This window comes from Mustela lutreola, chromosome 6 (genome assembly GCF_030435805.1).
Source record: "Mustela lutreola isolate mMusLut2 chromosome 6, mMusLut2.pri, whole genome shotgun sequence".
Lineage (NCBI taxonomy): Eukaryota > Metazoa > Chordata > Mammalia > Carnivora > Mustelidae > Mustela > Mustela lutreola.
In genome coordinates, this window is record NC_081295.1 from 148,517,243 (window position 1) to 148,530,202 (window position 12,960).

General features: G+C 47.6%; 1 protein-coding gene and 1 pseudogene across 2 annotated transcripts in view; both read left to right on the forward strand.

Annotated features, from left to right (window-relative positions):
* Nucleotides 1–12,960, forward strand: part of CAP2 (cyclase associated actin cytoskeleton regulatory protein 2) — a 132,728-nt gene that overhangs the window by 73,776 nt on the left and 45,992 nt on the right. The window lies entirely within an intron of this gene.
* Nucleotides 10,692–10,764, forward strand: LOC131834884 (U4 spliceosomal RNA; annotated as a pseudogene).

The window sequence follows — 12,960 nt, forward strand, 5'->3', positions numbered from 1 at the left end:
TCTCTATTTTAAATCATTTTATTGGGGTGGGGGATGCTACCATCCCCAAAATTCCTTGTCGAGAGTGCAGGGTACTTAGTAAGCAGCTCTTTCATTTTTTCCCCCCTCCATGGTTTCTTTTCCAATTTTTCTGGACGGTTCTGTAAGAATCTTTATGACTCCTCTAAGATGTTATGTGTACACATGAAACACTTGGAAATGTGCAGGAAAGATCCCGCTGCTGTGCTGGTGGCCACACCCCACGGAGACACAGCCCACAGCAGACCTGCTCCCTGTCGTGCAGATAAGGCAGAGATAAAAGATCCAGTTTGACTGGGATTCATCATTACCATGGATATGGTTAGGCTTGGGCTTCTGTGTGGAAGAACCAAATACTACTCCGTAATGGGAGGGCATGGAAAGATGGAAATTCAAGCCTGCGTGGAACGCTGGGGCCCTCTGATATAGCCTTTGTCACATCCCCAGCTCTTGGCCCTGGAGCTCGAAACCCTCAAGAAGGCCACCCCTCCAAGCAGGTTAGAGATCTTTCCTGTACATTTCATGTTTCAGGAACCACCAGCTCATTGGTCAGTAAGAGAAGTGGGCCAGGCTCATTAACTATGGACAAGGGGACCCTGGAAAGAACCAGAGGCGCTTGCCCTAGACTGTCACCCTCTGGGTTCTCTCCTGTGTCTCCCCTCTGTGCCGTCCGGACACATACAAGTCACTCTTATTTGGAGTTGTGGGAAGAGAAGTCTCGTGAGTCCAGTAGGAGGAACTGACCGTTTCCGTGTTTATGTCCCTGGGGACATAGATCGTCTGCTCGTCCGAGACAAGTACCATTTTTGCAAACCCAGATCCAAGAGCATGATGCATTTGTTTTCTTCCCAGAACTCTGCCCTGACAGTGAAGATGGTGGTGGGCAGGGAACGGTAGAAGAGAATCCTTTCTGTAGCACGTCCAAGAGTCGGCTCCCGTGCATTCGACCCCTCCCTCTCAGGCAAGCCCTGGTAATGAGCTCCCTCTGTCTGAATTGTTGGAACCCTCAGCCTGGCTCAAATGACCACGGGCTGCCTCTTTGTCAGACACACACTGTGCATCTGGCGGCCTCGCCGGGGGTAATGTGATCCGGCTCACAATTTTAATTTTAACCAAAAATACATCTGTCAGGCTCATTTCAGCTGACAGGATAAATATCATATTTCTTTACTAGTTTGTAAACACCTTGCTTTTTATCTGGATCTAACATGTTCCCAGGTGCTTTACCAATGGGAAAACTGAACAGAATACATATGGGGCTGAGGGTGTGTTTTGTAAGTATCCGTCACGTGTGGGGGTAGCGTTATGGGGAACTAGGTCCCACGCATGCAACACACAGGTGCCTGACCAGGAGGTCTGACCGTAACAGTACCGGAGAATTGCCTTTTGAGTCAGAAAACTCAGTAGGCAAGTGGTTCTAAGACCACCCCAGCTGCCTGTAGACGCCTGGGGTTTTCCCTAGTACAGGGGAAGGAAGATTATGTCATTGTCTCAGGATCCACGTCCCCATTGTTTCTCTGGACACAGACTGTTCTTTTGTTTGTTTGTTTCTTTGCTTGGACATTTTTTTTTAATAGGCTCCATGTCTAGCGTGGAGCCCAGTGTGGGGCTTGAACTCATGACCCCGAGATTCAGACCTGAGCTAAGATCATGAGTCAGACTGGCTTTTTTTTTTTTTTTTTAAGGTTTTATTTATTTGAGAGAGAGAGAGAGAGAAAGAGCATGAACATGAGCAGAGGAGAGAAGACAGAGGGAGAAGCAGACTCCCTGCTGAACTGGGAGCCCGATGCGGGACTCGATCCCAGGACCCTGGAATCATGACCTGAGCTGAAAGCAGACGCCTAACAGACTGAGCCACCCAGGTCCCCTCATGAGTAGGACTGTTAACCAGCTAAGCCACCCAGGTGCCCCAGGACACACACGGTTCTTAACCAAAACCAGCTTTCTTTCGCTGCCTTTGAAAATCATTCTTTCTGATTTTCTAGTGTGAAGATTCTTCTAAATGAATCAAAAATGCAAGACCAAATGCTATTGTCCCATATCTCTGCTCACCGTGAGAGCGCAGATACAGCAGGGACAGTACCCGTTTTGTGGAGGAGTTCAGCAGGGAAAGAGTTGGAGAGAAGTAGAACAGCAAATAGAAATAGTAAAATACACAGATTTCCCAATCCTGAGGAACTCCCCTTCCCGAGTCCTAATATAAACGGCATAAATACTGATGGCGTGCTATGTGGCTGTGGAGAAAGAACCTTTCAATTCAAGGATCTCAGAATGCTTTTATCACCTCTTAGTTTGTGTAATGTCCCGCCGGAGCACATGCACAGTCGTGTTACACACCATCCATAGATGGAGACACCAGAGCCCACAGATGTCCTATCACAGAACTTGCCAGAGACCTGCAGTGATCGATGAGGCTTTTACCAGCCTAGGGCACAGGTTTCTGGTCACCAGTGCCACCAGCTTCCCCCAGCCAGGCTTGATAGCCAGGGGCACTCTGGCCCAAGACGGCAAGGGAGCTGGTCGTGAGAACTGGGCCCAGGGCTAGCCCCGGGTACAGCAGGAACAGTGAGTGTGGGTCTCAGTCTCTCAGCTCCCATCATTACCCTTTTCCCGCCAGGAAGCTCCCACCTCCCGTCTGCTTGTCCTCTTTTCTTGTCAACCCTTTCATTGCTCTTGGTTGATTTGCAGGAACCCTGAAAAAGGGCTAATTGATAACTAAGAGGGTTAGTAATTACTTTTTTAAAAGATTTTATTTATTTATTTGCGAGAGAGAGAATCTCAAGCCAGCGTCATGCTGAGAGTAGAGCCCGACTCGGGGCTTGATCTCCGGACCCTGAGATCATGCCCTGAGCCGAAATCAAGGGTCAGATGCCTCCCCGACTGACCCACCCGGATGCCCCAAGGGGCTAATAATTATTAACAAAGTCATACTTTTCCAAAAAGCATATGTATTTTGAAAGAACAATAGGAGACAGCCATGTCTCCCCAGTCTTGCCTCCTATTCCCTGTTCCAAATGCTCTTTCTCTTCACTGTCAGGAATCGGAGACTTCTAGAACCTTCTATTGAAGTAGCCCACAAACCCCACCTCCATGACAGGCTCTTCTGTTGTAGTGCAGGGCTTCTGGCAATGAAGGAGGAGAAAGGAAGAAGGGATGGGGGAGAGTGAGCTCCGCATCTTGCCACCATCCACAGTGCCACACCGCTCAGAGAGTGAGGGAGTAGAAGTAGAGCGTACCAGTTCTGAGAACATAAAATTCCTCCTCTTACAGCGATGTGCCGTGTTTATGGCCAAACATGTTCTAAGAAGCAAAAACAAACAAACAACAACAAACAAACAACAACAAAAAAACCCTACAAAACAATAAGAAGTAAAACTCTAGGAATGTGTGAGTGTTTGTAATTCAGATTTCTTCAGGTGAGAAATCTAAGTAAATAACATAATATTTGAGCATGGCCAAGGATATCATAAAAACACCATAGACTGCTTATAAAAGATCCCTAATTGAGGGGGTACCTGGGGGCCTCAGGCAGTTGAACATCTGCCTTCAGCTCAGGTCATGACCCCAGGGTCCTGGGATCGAGCCCTGAGTCAGGCTCCCTGTTCAGCGGGGAGTCTGTTTCTCCCTTTCCTTCTGCCCCTCCCCCTCCGCTTGTGCTCTTGCTCTCTCTCTCTCTCTAATAAATAAATAAAATCTTAAAAAAGAAAAAAAAAAGATCCCAAATTCCATCACATGGGAAGATGAAAGGCTCGGGATCTAAAAATATTTTCCCTTATCAACTCTTGACCATAACCCAGAGGTTAGCTCAAGTCACTCTGCCCCTTAGGTTTCAGGCAAGATGGGCTTGAATTCTCATTCCGGGTTGTGCAGAAAGCCCAGCGTGTCTGGAAGGCCTTATGGGCCATATTGTCATGGTCACGTCTGACTTGCAGGATGCGCTGCTGTGGACAGAGGGTGCCGTGTCTGTGGTGCTCATGGGATCCAGCAGTTTCCCTTGATTTGATCAGCTGGAGGCAGCTGCGGTTTTAAATAGCATCCCCCAGGAGGGAGCCTCGGAAGCCGCCTCCATTCTCCCTCCGGCCCCACTTCTCGTTTCATCTCATCCGTCAGCTCAGTAATTGAGCGCCTACTGTGTGCCGGCTGCTTCCGAGATGGCAGAAAAGAGACAGAATCCATCCTGTCTGACATTCGTCTCAGATGTGTCCCCTTCTCCTGGTGGCCCCAGCTCCTGCCTTTCTCCGTCCCTTATCAGTACCTTATAAGCGCCCCCTACTGGCCGTGCTGCGTCTGCCTTGGCTCTGCCCTCACCACCCCCAGTCTTGCTCTGAACCTCTCCTCCCTGTCAGGTCGGTTATTCCGAGCTTCCTGTTGGGGACCTGCTTTGCCTAAAATCCTCCCAAGGTCCTCACAAAATCCGCATTTCTCAGCACCCCATGTAGGGCTCCCCAGGAGCAGATCCCTCCTTGTGTGGCTGGACAGCCTCATCACCCCAACTCCCCCACTCGATTTGTGTTCCATGCCACCTTGGAAAATTTGCTGTTCCCTGCACACTGTGTCTTTGAATGCCTCTGTTTTTGGTTTTGGGGAGGGGTTGTTTTGTTTTTTGGGCTTGTTTGCTTTTGCCTGCTGTTCTCCCAGTCTTTGGAATGCCTTCACCCCTCCCATTTCTTCTCCTTTTTTTTTTTTTTTTTAAGATTTATTTATTTATTTATTTGACAGACAGAGATCACAAGTAGGCAGAGAGGCAGGCAGAGAGAGGAGGAAGCAGGCTCCCCGCTGAGCAGGAAGCCCCATGCCCTCAGGACCCTGAGATCATGGCCTGAGCCGCCCAGGTGCCCCTCTTCTCTTTCTTAAAGAACAAGCAAACATGGCCCTTCTGGATTGTCCCACCTGCCTCAGACCCCCTCCTCCCCAACCCCACCATGGACCACATCTCACTGCGTGTGACTCTGCATTCAAGGCACCGTCTCACCGCTGTTAACAGAACGGTGGTGGGAATGTGGTCTTTGAGGCAATTACTGGTAATTGTTCAGTGAATTTCATTCCCTTTTTTAAAAATCGTTCTTGATACTGGCCAACATTAACTTCAGAGATAAAATATGAAGTGTGCCTCGGTCAGTCTTGACTGCTGAAACATGGGATAATAGTACTTCGCTTCAAAGTCATTACGAGAATGAGCCTCTATCAAGGCAGAAGCCATAGTACGGGTCACTCGGTGGCATCTCACTAAAGAGTAACTCATGTTGGTCATCGGAGTTTGCACTCCGAGTTAGTGCAGTTGGTCTCAAATTATACCTTCCAGAAGTGTCACTAGCTTAAGAAGGGGTGGAGTCAGGACTAAAATCCAAGACTGACTCTGGTGCCAGCGGCGTGTGGGAACTCCACTGTCCAATGGGTCCAAAGCAAACGGGGCCTTCAGCCCCTGGAGGTGGACCTCCATCCTCTGCCCATGGCCCACTCCTGCAAACACAGAAAAATACAGGTGCCAAAAAGTCTAGAAATGACATTAATTCTAAAATTTATAAAACCGAAGGCCATGAGAGAAATCATCTTAAAGAGAATCAGCAAGACAGTAACGACCCATCAGCGCTGACAGCAGGGAGTTCTCAGAGTCCGGCGTGGCGCCAACTGCTGAGAGGTGGTACGGTCACGCCTGGCATTGAGCTTGGGTGGTTTCTCCCAATGACTGTTGCTCCGTGCTCCCGAGATTGTCAGGGTGCCCCGTCTGTGCTCCAGCGTGTGGAGTCGGTACCGGGCGCACGAGAGTCAATTTCCTGGGAGGCTCCAGAAGAGAAGACCCCATCCAGGGGGCCTGTCCTAGAAGCTCTTGACTGTGTCTCGTGGGCACTGCACTCTGTCCTTTCACCAGTCCTGAGGTTTAACGGAGCCGCACCATCCCGTGGGGCCATCAGTGACCTACCATTTCTTCGGTGTCTGAAGTCCGTAAAATGTTCAGATGACTGTGAAAATGGCAGCAGCTCCCGTGTTTCGGCTTCTGTGGTCTGTCCGATGTTCTACACACACTGTCTTATACGGGCGTCATCAGAGCTTCATGGATGAGTCTTTCTTACTCCTTTCCTAGAAGGATTCTGGGGCTCACAGAAGGGAGTTAACCCCAACTGGTGTGAAAGATGCGGTTTAAACCCAGATGTGTTCCACTCCAAAGCCAGTGCTTTTTTTGTTATGCCTAATGACAAGCTTTGAGCGCCATATATATCTGTGTTCAGATCCCACTTCTAGCCAGATGACTGTGAGCGAGTCGCTAAGTATTTATTGACCTTATTCCCTCATTCACAAAACAGGAATAATCATGCCAGCTTTTCCAAGTTTTTGTGGTGTTTTTTAAATGAGAGGTGGAATGCAGAGTACAGTGCCTAATCGATAGGAGGCAATCAATAAGTCGTAGTCTTTGTCCCCCTGAAACTGGTCTCCAGAAGATGCTCACCACCAAGGTCTTATGCAGACTTTTGTGGGGTTTCTAACATGGCCTCCTGATGAGGAGGAACAAGTCCCATTGGCTGTCTAGCTCAGCTGCTCTTGGCTTCAGCCTGTCCCTATCTTTATTCTAGAAGGAGCATTGAATGTGCAGGAAGGAAAGAAATATCCCAAAGAAAGAACCTTTCATTTGCAGAAATTGCATTTTGTAGTTTGCAATGGGAACGTGTGATGTTGGAGAGAGAAATCTCCTAAAACCAACCAAGGGAAATGTTTGCATGTTTTCCCTCTCTGTAAATTTACCAGCATCTTATGATGTTGCCCCGTGGTAAGGATACATATATTCACATTTTAATTTTGCATGTTGAGGGTCGTCCCCAAAACAACCCCTGAGTATATTTAACATGATAAAGTAATGCTACGGACTGGAAGTCAGAAGGGCCTAGAGCTGACCAAATGTACTTCAATAATGAAAATAACGACGATTGGTAACACACCAGTGTTAACACAAGGTGGTTAAGGAAGTGGGACTATAACTCGCATATTCTATTCTATAATACTCATCAGTAGCAAGCGTGCTGTGCTCTACTGCGTGCCAAGGTCAAGGGTGTCTGGCACTGAAAGTGAATTGGAGCTTATGAGTGTAGCTTACGAGCAGCTGAAGTCAGGTTAGCCAGTCGGGTGGAGTGGGGGGTGGTGGTGGCAACTTTTATCCCCTTCCAATTCCTGTTTTCTTCTCATTGATATTTCATATTCCACTCTGATCGGCTGCTACCTTGTGAGCAACGGACTAGAACAAGCAGAATTAACCAGATTCTCAGTCATATATCTCAATCAGCCAAATAGTCTCACCCAAGCCTTTTCACGTTAATAAAACTCCCCAGCACCAACCCCATTCCTTTTTACTGCTTTATTCCTTTTTTTCATAGTATGATGTGTTGATTACGTGTATTTGTATGATCAGTTTACCAATTTTTTTAATCTTTTTTTTAAGATTTTATTTATTTATTTGAGAGATAGAGAATGAGCATGAGAGGAGAGAGGTCAGAGAGAGAAGCAGACTCCCTGCTGAGCAGGGAGCCTGACACGGGACTCGATCCCTGGACTCCAGGATCATGACCCGAGCTGAAGGCAGTCGCTTAATCAACTGAGCCACCCAGGAGCCCAGTTTACTACTTATAAACCTAGAGGAAGTCTTTCTTGTCCACTAATGTATTCCGAATAGCTAGGATTATAACTGGCCCTTATCAGGGGCTTGAGATATATTTTAATGGATAATAAGGACAAAAAAGCTTGATAAGGTCAAGACGGATGCCATGCAAGAAAAAGAGGAAGAAGACATGAAAGAAAATATCTGATAATTTTGTTCACTTATGAATTAAAAAAACATATCAAAATAGGATAAACTATTGCCACCTTAGGTAGATATGTTTATTTCTACTATCCAGATCACATCTCACGTCTCAGAAGGTTCATTATTATTACAGCATTAATTTGTCTGTTCATTCATAATGTGACAAGTGCTGTGACATAAAAATGTGAGGGGCGCCTGGCTGGCTCAGTTGGTCGAGGGTGCACCTGTTGATCTCAGGGTTGTGAGATCAAGCCCCATGTTGGGTGTTGAGACTACTTAAAAATAAAATCTTTTTAAAAATAGCAAGCTAGATCATCAGCACACACTCCTACAACATGATTGGGTCTGCCCCCAAATCAGCCATATTTAACAGTAGGTCTCCATCCATTACTTTGATTAGTTAAAATACAGTACAGGGGCACCTGGGTGGCTCAGGGGGTTAAAGCCTCTGCCTTTGGCTCAGGTCATGATCCCAGGGTCCTGGGATCGAGCCCCAGATTGGGCTCTCTGCTCAGCAGGGAGCCTGCTTCCCCTTCTCTCTCTGCCTGCCTCTTTGTCTACTTGTGATCTCTGTCTGTCAAATAAATAAATAAAATTTTAAATAAATAAATAAGTAAAATACAGTACAGATGCAGCCAAGTCCAAAGGTTTAATCTCTCTGTGGGCCAGCTAGTTTCAGGATGTAATGAGTAATTGACCTGGGAAATTAATAATCTTTCCACCAACCACAGAGTGTACCCATTATCCAGGCTAATTGTGTCACAAACATTTGCTGCTGGTCAGAGTGGATGACTCAGACAAGCCATCTCCACGAGAGAAATGGCACAGAGCTCACCTCCTGCTGATTGTGAACCAAGGGCACCATCCTTATTTCTGAGCAGCAGCACCGTTGTACCCCATGTTGCCCTGACCTGAGGTGGAAGGACATGCTTCCAACCAAAGGCAAGTTGAAGAACGGAAAACAGAAGGGGACCGAGCTTGGGAGTGGGGAGGGGAGTTAAGGACATCAGGAGCCACTTTGCAGACCATATCAGTGAATTGTGACCCCTGGGAAAGCATGGTTAAGGGCAGACTCAACAGTGTGTCAGTTTTGAACTTCGGGTCTTCCTCCCAACACCTTTTCCTTCTCAGTGTCTGCTTCTCAAGTGACCACGTCATCCTAGTTGCTCAGGTCAAAAACCAAGGAGTTATTCTTCACTCCTTCTGCGCTCCGGCAGCCCACATCCCTCCCGGAATCTAGTTCTCACAGTCACCCCTACAGCCACCCTGGCCCCAGCTGCTTCCGTCTCTCATCCACACTGCTGCAAACAGGATCTCCCTGCTCCCGCCCTCCCCAACCCTCCGGCCTTCTATTCTCAGCACAGCGGCCAGAGTGATCCTTAGAAAAGAAAAATCACATCATGTCATCCCCCCAATCAAAACTCTGTGGTGATTTCCACTTCATTCGAGATAGAAGCCAGAGTCCTTTCAACAGCCTGTGTGAATTGCTCCCCTGCGCCCCACTATTTCCTCTTCGACCTCTTGCCCCATGCCTTCCTCCCATTCCTTCCAGCCCCACTGGTCCGCTGGCTGTTCCTTGAACACTACAGACACATCCCAGCCTTGGGACCCCCGCAGCGGTGGTTTCCTCTGGCGACGGTTGTATCTGCTTCTCCCAGACAGCCCCATGGCTGATGACTCCTACAAGTATTTATTCAAATGTCACCTTCCTCATGAGACCAACTCTGGTCACCCTATTTTATTTTCTTTTAAAATTTTTAAAGATTTTATTTATTTGAGAGAGAGAGAGAGAGAGAGGGCAAGCACAAGGTCAGGAGAGGGGGGAGCAGCAGGCAGAGGAAGAAGCAGACTCCCTGGTGAACAAGTAGCTGGCCTTGGGGCTCCAATCCGAGGACCCTGAGATCCTAACCTGAGCCAAGGGCAGCCGCTTGACTCCTGAATCACCCAGGCACCCTGGCCGTCCTATTTTAGACTGAAACTCATCTTCACGTGTATTTCTGATCCCCCTGACTTGACTCCAGTTTTTCCCCCAGTGGCTTTTAATACCTAACATGCTATATAATTTAGTCATTTATTACTCTTTGTTCTTACTGATACTTTCTCCAATCGTCCTTAATCAGAAATCTGCTTCCCACGGAGTGTATTTGCCCCCTGCAGCGCTTACTGTTGTCTGTCTCCTCTCGTTATGGTTAATTGTATGTGTCAGCTTCACTAGGCCATAGGGTGCTCAGATATTCGGTCAAACATTATTCTAGCTGTTTCTGTGAGGGTGTTTCTGGATGAGATTAACATGTAAATCAGTAGATTGAATAAAGCACCCTAGTGTGGGTGGGCCCCATCCACGAGTTGAAGGCTTAAATGGAACAAAAATCGTGACCCTCTCTTGAGTAAGGAAGAATTCCCCCTGTCTGCCTTCCTTCAAACTGGGACATCAGCTTTTCTCTGCCTTTGGACTCGAACTTAACATGAGCTCTTCTGTGTCTCAAGCCTGCTGGCCTTCAGACTGGAACGCTGCCATGAGCCCTTCTGGGTCTCTGGCCTGCCAGCCCACCCTGCAGATCCTGGGACGTGTCCGCCTCCAACATTGTGTGAGCCAGTTCCTTCCCCACCCCACTTGAACAAAAGAGGGCAGGGACAGAAAAGTCTGTATCGTTCGCTGCTGCACATGGTCCGTTGTATCTGTTGCCTCACCCCGACATGTCTGACCAGCCCTAGCACCTTGAGGGCACTCCTCATACATTTGTTGAATAAATGAAGAAACAAACACGTAACAGGGGGACTCTCTCTAGAAGTATAATGAATACAATCATCTCCGTATCTCCTAGTCAAGATCTATGGGCTTTATACCTTCCAGCTGAGTCAAAGGTAGAAGAATGGTCTTCCTAGCTTTGCGCAGTGGCAGTATCATAGCCAATGAGGTTTATCCAAGGCGCAATTATTGCTAATTGAAAAGAATGGTTTTCCTGCGTATGTTTCATAGAAAGCCATCCTGGCTGTATAGTTTTATGCTAGCTTCACACACTTTCCCTTGGGGGTCAGTGTGAAAAACCAGGCTCAGCAATCTCCAAGCACGGGTAAAACTGAACCCAGGAGATGTGTGGTATAAGGAAACCTTAAATCAGGAAAAGCTCGGGGTCTTCTCTGGACCTGGAAGTAGCCAGAAACCTGTCCTGGATACCAAGAAGCTTCCCATGGCCGTGGGGCAGCACAGGGAGAAAATGACAGCTCGAGACAGGAAGACCAGAAGCAAACGTCATTCGCCATCATTTTGCTCTGCAGAAGGAAAAGAATGCTTTTGTTTGTAAATAGTCTGCCTTTGTGCACCATGGTTTCATGGGCAAGGGAAGAAGGAGGGGAGAGACGATGAGGAGAAGGGAGAGGAGTGAGACTGGTGGGAGTGATTAGAAGTGGGCGTGGGGCTGGTCAAAAAAGGCCTGGGCCGGGGGACGGCAGCAGAAGACAGCGGCTCCGTGCAGAGGGGGCGGGCTGCATCAACAGCCCTCCCAGAGATTATTCTAGCTCCTGAAGATGGTGTGTGTGTGTGTGTGTGTGTGTGTGTGCCTGCGCGTGTGCGTGTGAGGGAGATGAGGAGAAGAGGCTTCTTCACCTCCGTTAAATGCCCTGGGAAGTGTTCCCATGGTAATGAGCAAGGCTGACTGGAGAGGAGGGGACCGTGGATACCCAGTGAGCAGCCCCGCAGACTTCTGGGAGTCCTGGAAGCCTCCCACCCAGACTTCCTGGAGCAGGATTTCCCACGCTCTGTCCCACAGAATATCAGATTCCCTAGAAGAGGGCATGGGGGAGAGCAAAGGTTCCGTGGCCAAAAAAAAAAAAAAAAAAAAAAGCTTGAGGAGCATCAGGTTAAACAAAGCTAAATAGATTCCTTCAGTACCTCCTTTAGTATCCTGAGGAGTCATGAAGTGCCCAAAGGGGGATACCGTATGTGGAATTCTCCCAACCTCCCTGGACCAAGAAGCACTTGGTGCGGGGCTGTTCCCCAAACTGGGGCCAGTGGTCTGTTGGATTCCCAGCGGGAAGCATAATTCTTGATAAAAGCAGACAGTAGAATCTTACGGAGATTGTGCTAATCTTAAAGAAAAAGCTGGTTTCTAATTAAGAATGATTGGAACTGGGGTGCCTGGGTGGCTCAGTGGGTTAAAGCCTCTGCCTTCAGCTCGGGTCGTGATCCTGGGGTCCTGGGATCAAGCCCTGCATCGGGCTCTCTGCTCAGCAGGGAGCCTGCTTCCTCCCCTCTCTCTCTCTCTGCCTGCCTCTCTACCTACTTGTGATCTCTCTCTCTCTGTCAAATAAAAAAAATAAAAAAAAAAAGAATGATTGGAACTAAGCATCAGTACTCTGATACAGTAATGGTTCACTTACCAGATGGGTTACCTTAAGACTTCCTGGGTAGTTGTTGAAAGACTTTGCATCTCTTGAGTTTGAAATGGAAACAATGGGTTTATGTCATCTCAGCAACATTCTGCATAAATGAATCTCAGGGAGATCTGGCCAGCCTTCTACCATGGGCCACTTATCCAGGGGGAAGACAGTGACCCAGTAGATGCTTCTGACTGGGCTAGGATTTTTCACATAGAGCTTTGGTAGTTTAAACTGAGAGTTAGTGGCCCTGGGTGGCTCAGTCAGTTACGCGTCAGGTTATGATCCCAGGGTTCTGGGATTGAGCCCCACATCAGGCTCCCTGCTCAGTGCTCTCTCTCATCAAATAAATAAATCTTTAAAAAAAAAAAGATACTTTAAAAACAGATTTATCACGGCAGAGTAGACCCAAGTGGTGACTGTATGGTGTTGGCATACAGTCAGTGCTCAACAAATGTTGGTAGAGAAACTAATGGCAGTACAGTATTGTATGTTTATGTTTTTGTTTTTTGCATTTCAAAGAACGAATTTCTGGTCACCATATATTTTAGATTTTATAAAGCTGGTGAATTCTAACAGTTTTGGCGATTTTCTCCAGGTTTTATACCCCTTAGAGATTGTTGGTGAAGTCCCTGTGCTTTTAAGTAGAGCACAAAATGAGTTCTGCTGTTCAGCATTGATGTTCAGTATCCTGTACAGTAAAATTATAGGTGATTACAAAAGTGGTCACTGTCACAAGCCAGGTGATGCCTCCCCAGATAGGTTAAGAGCTGGTA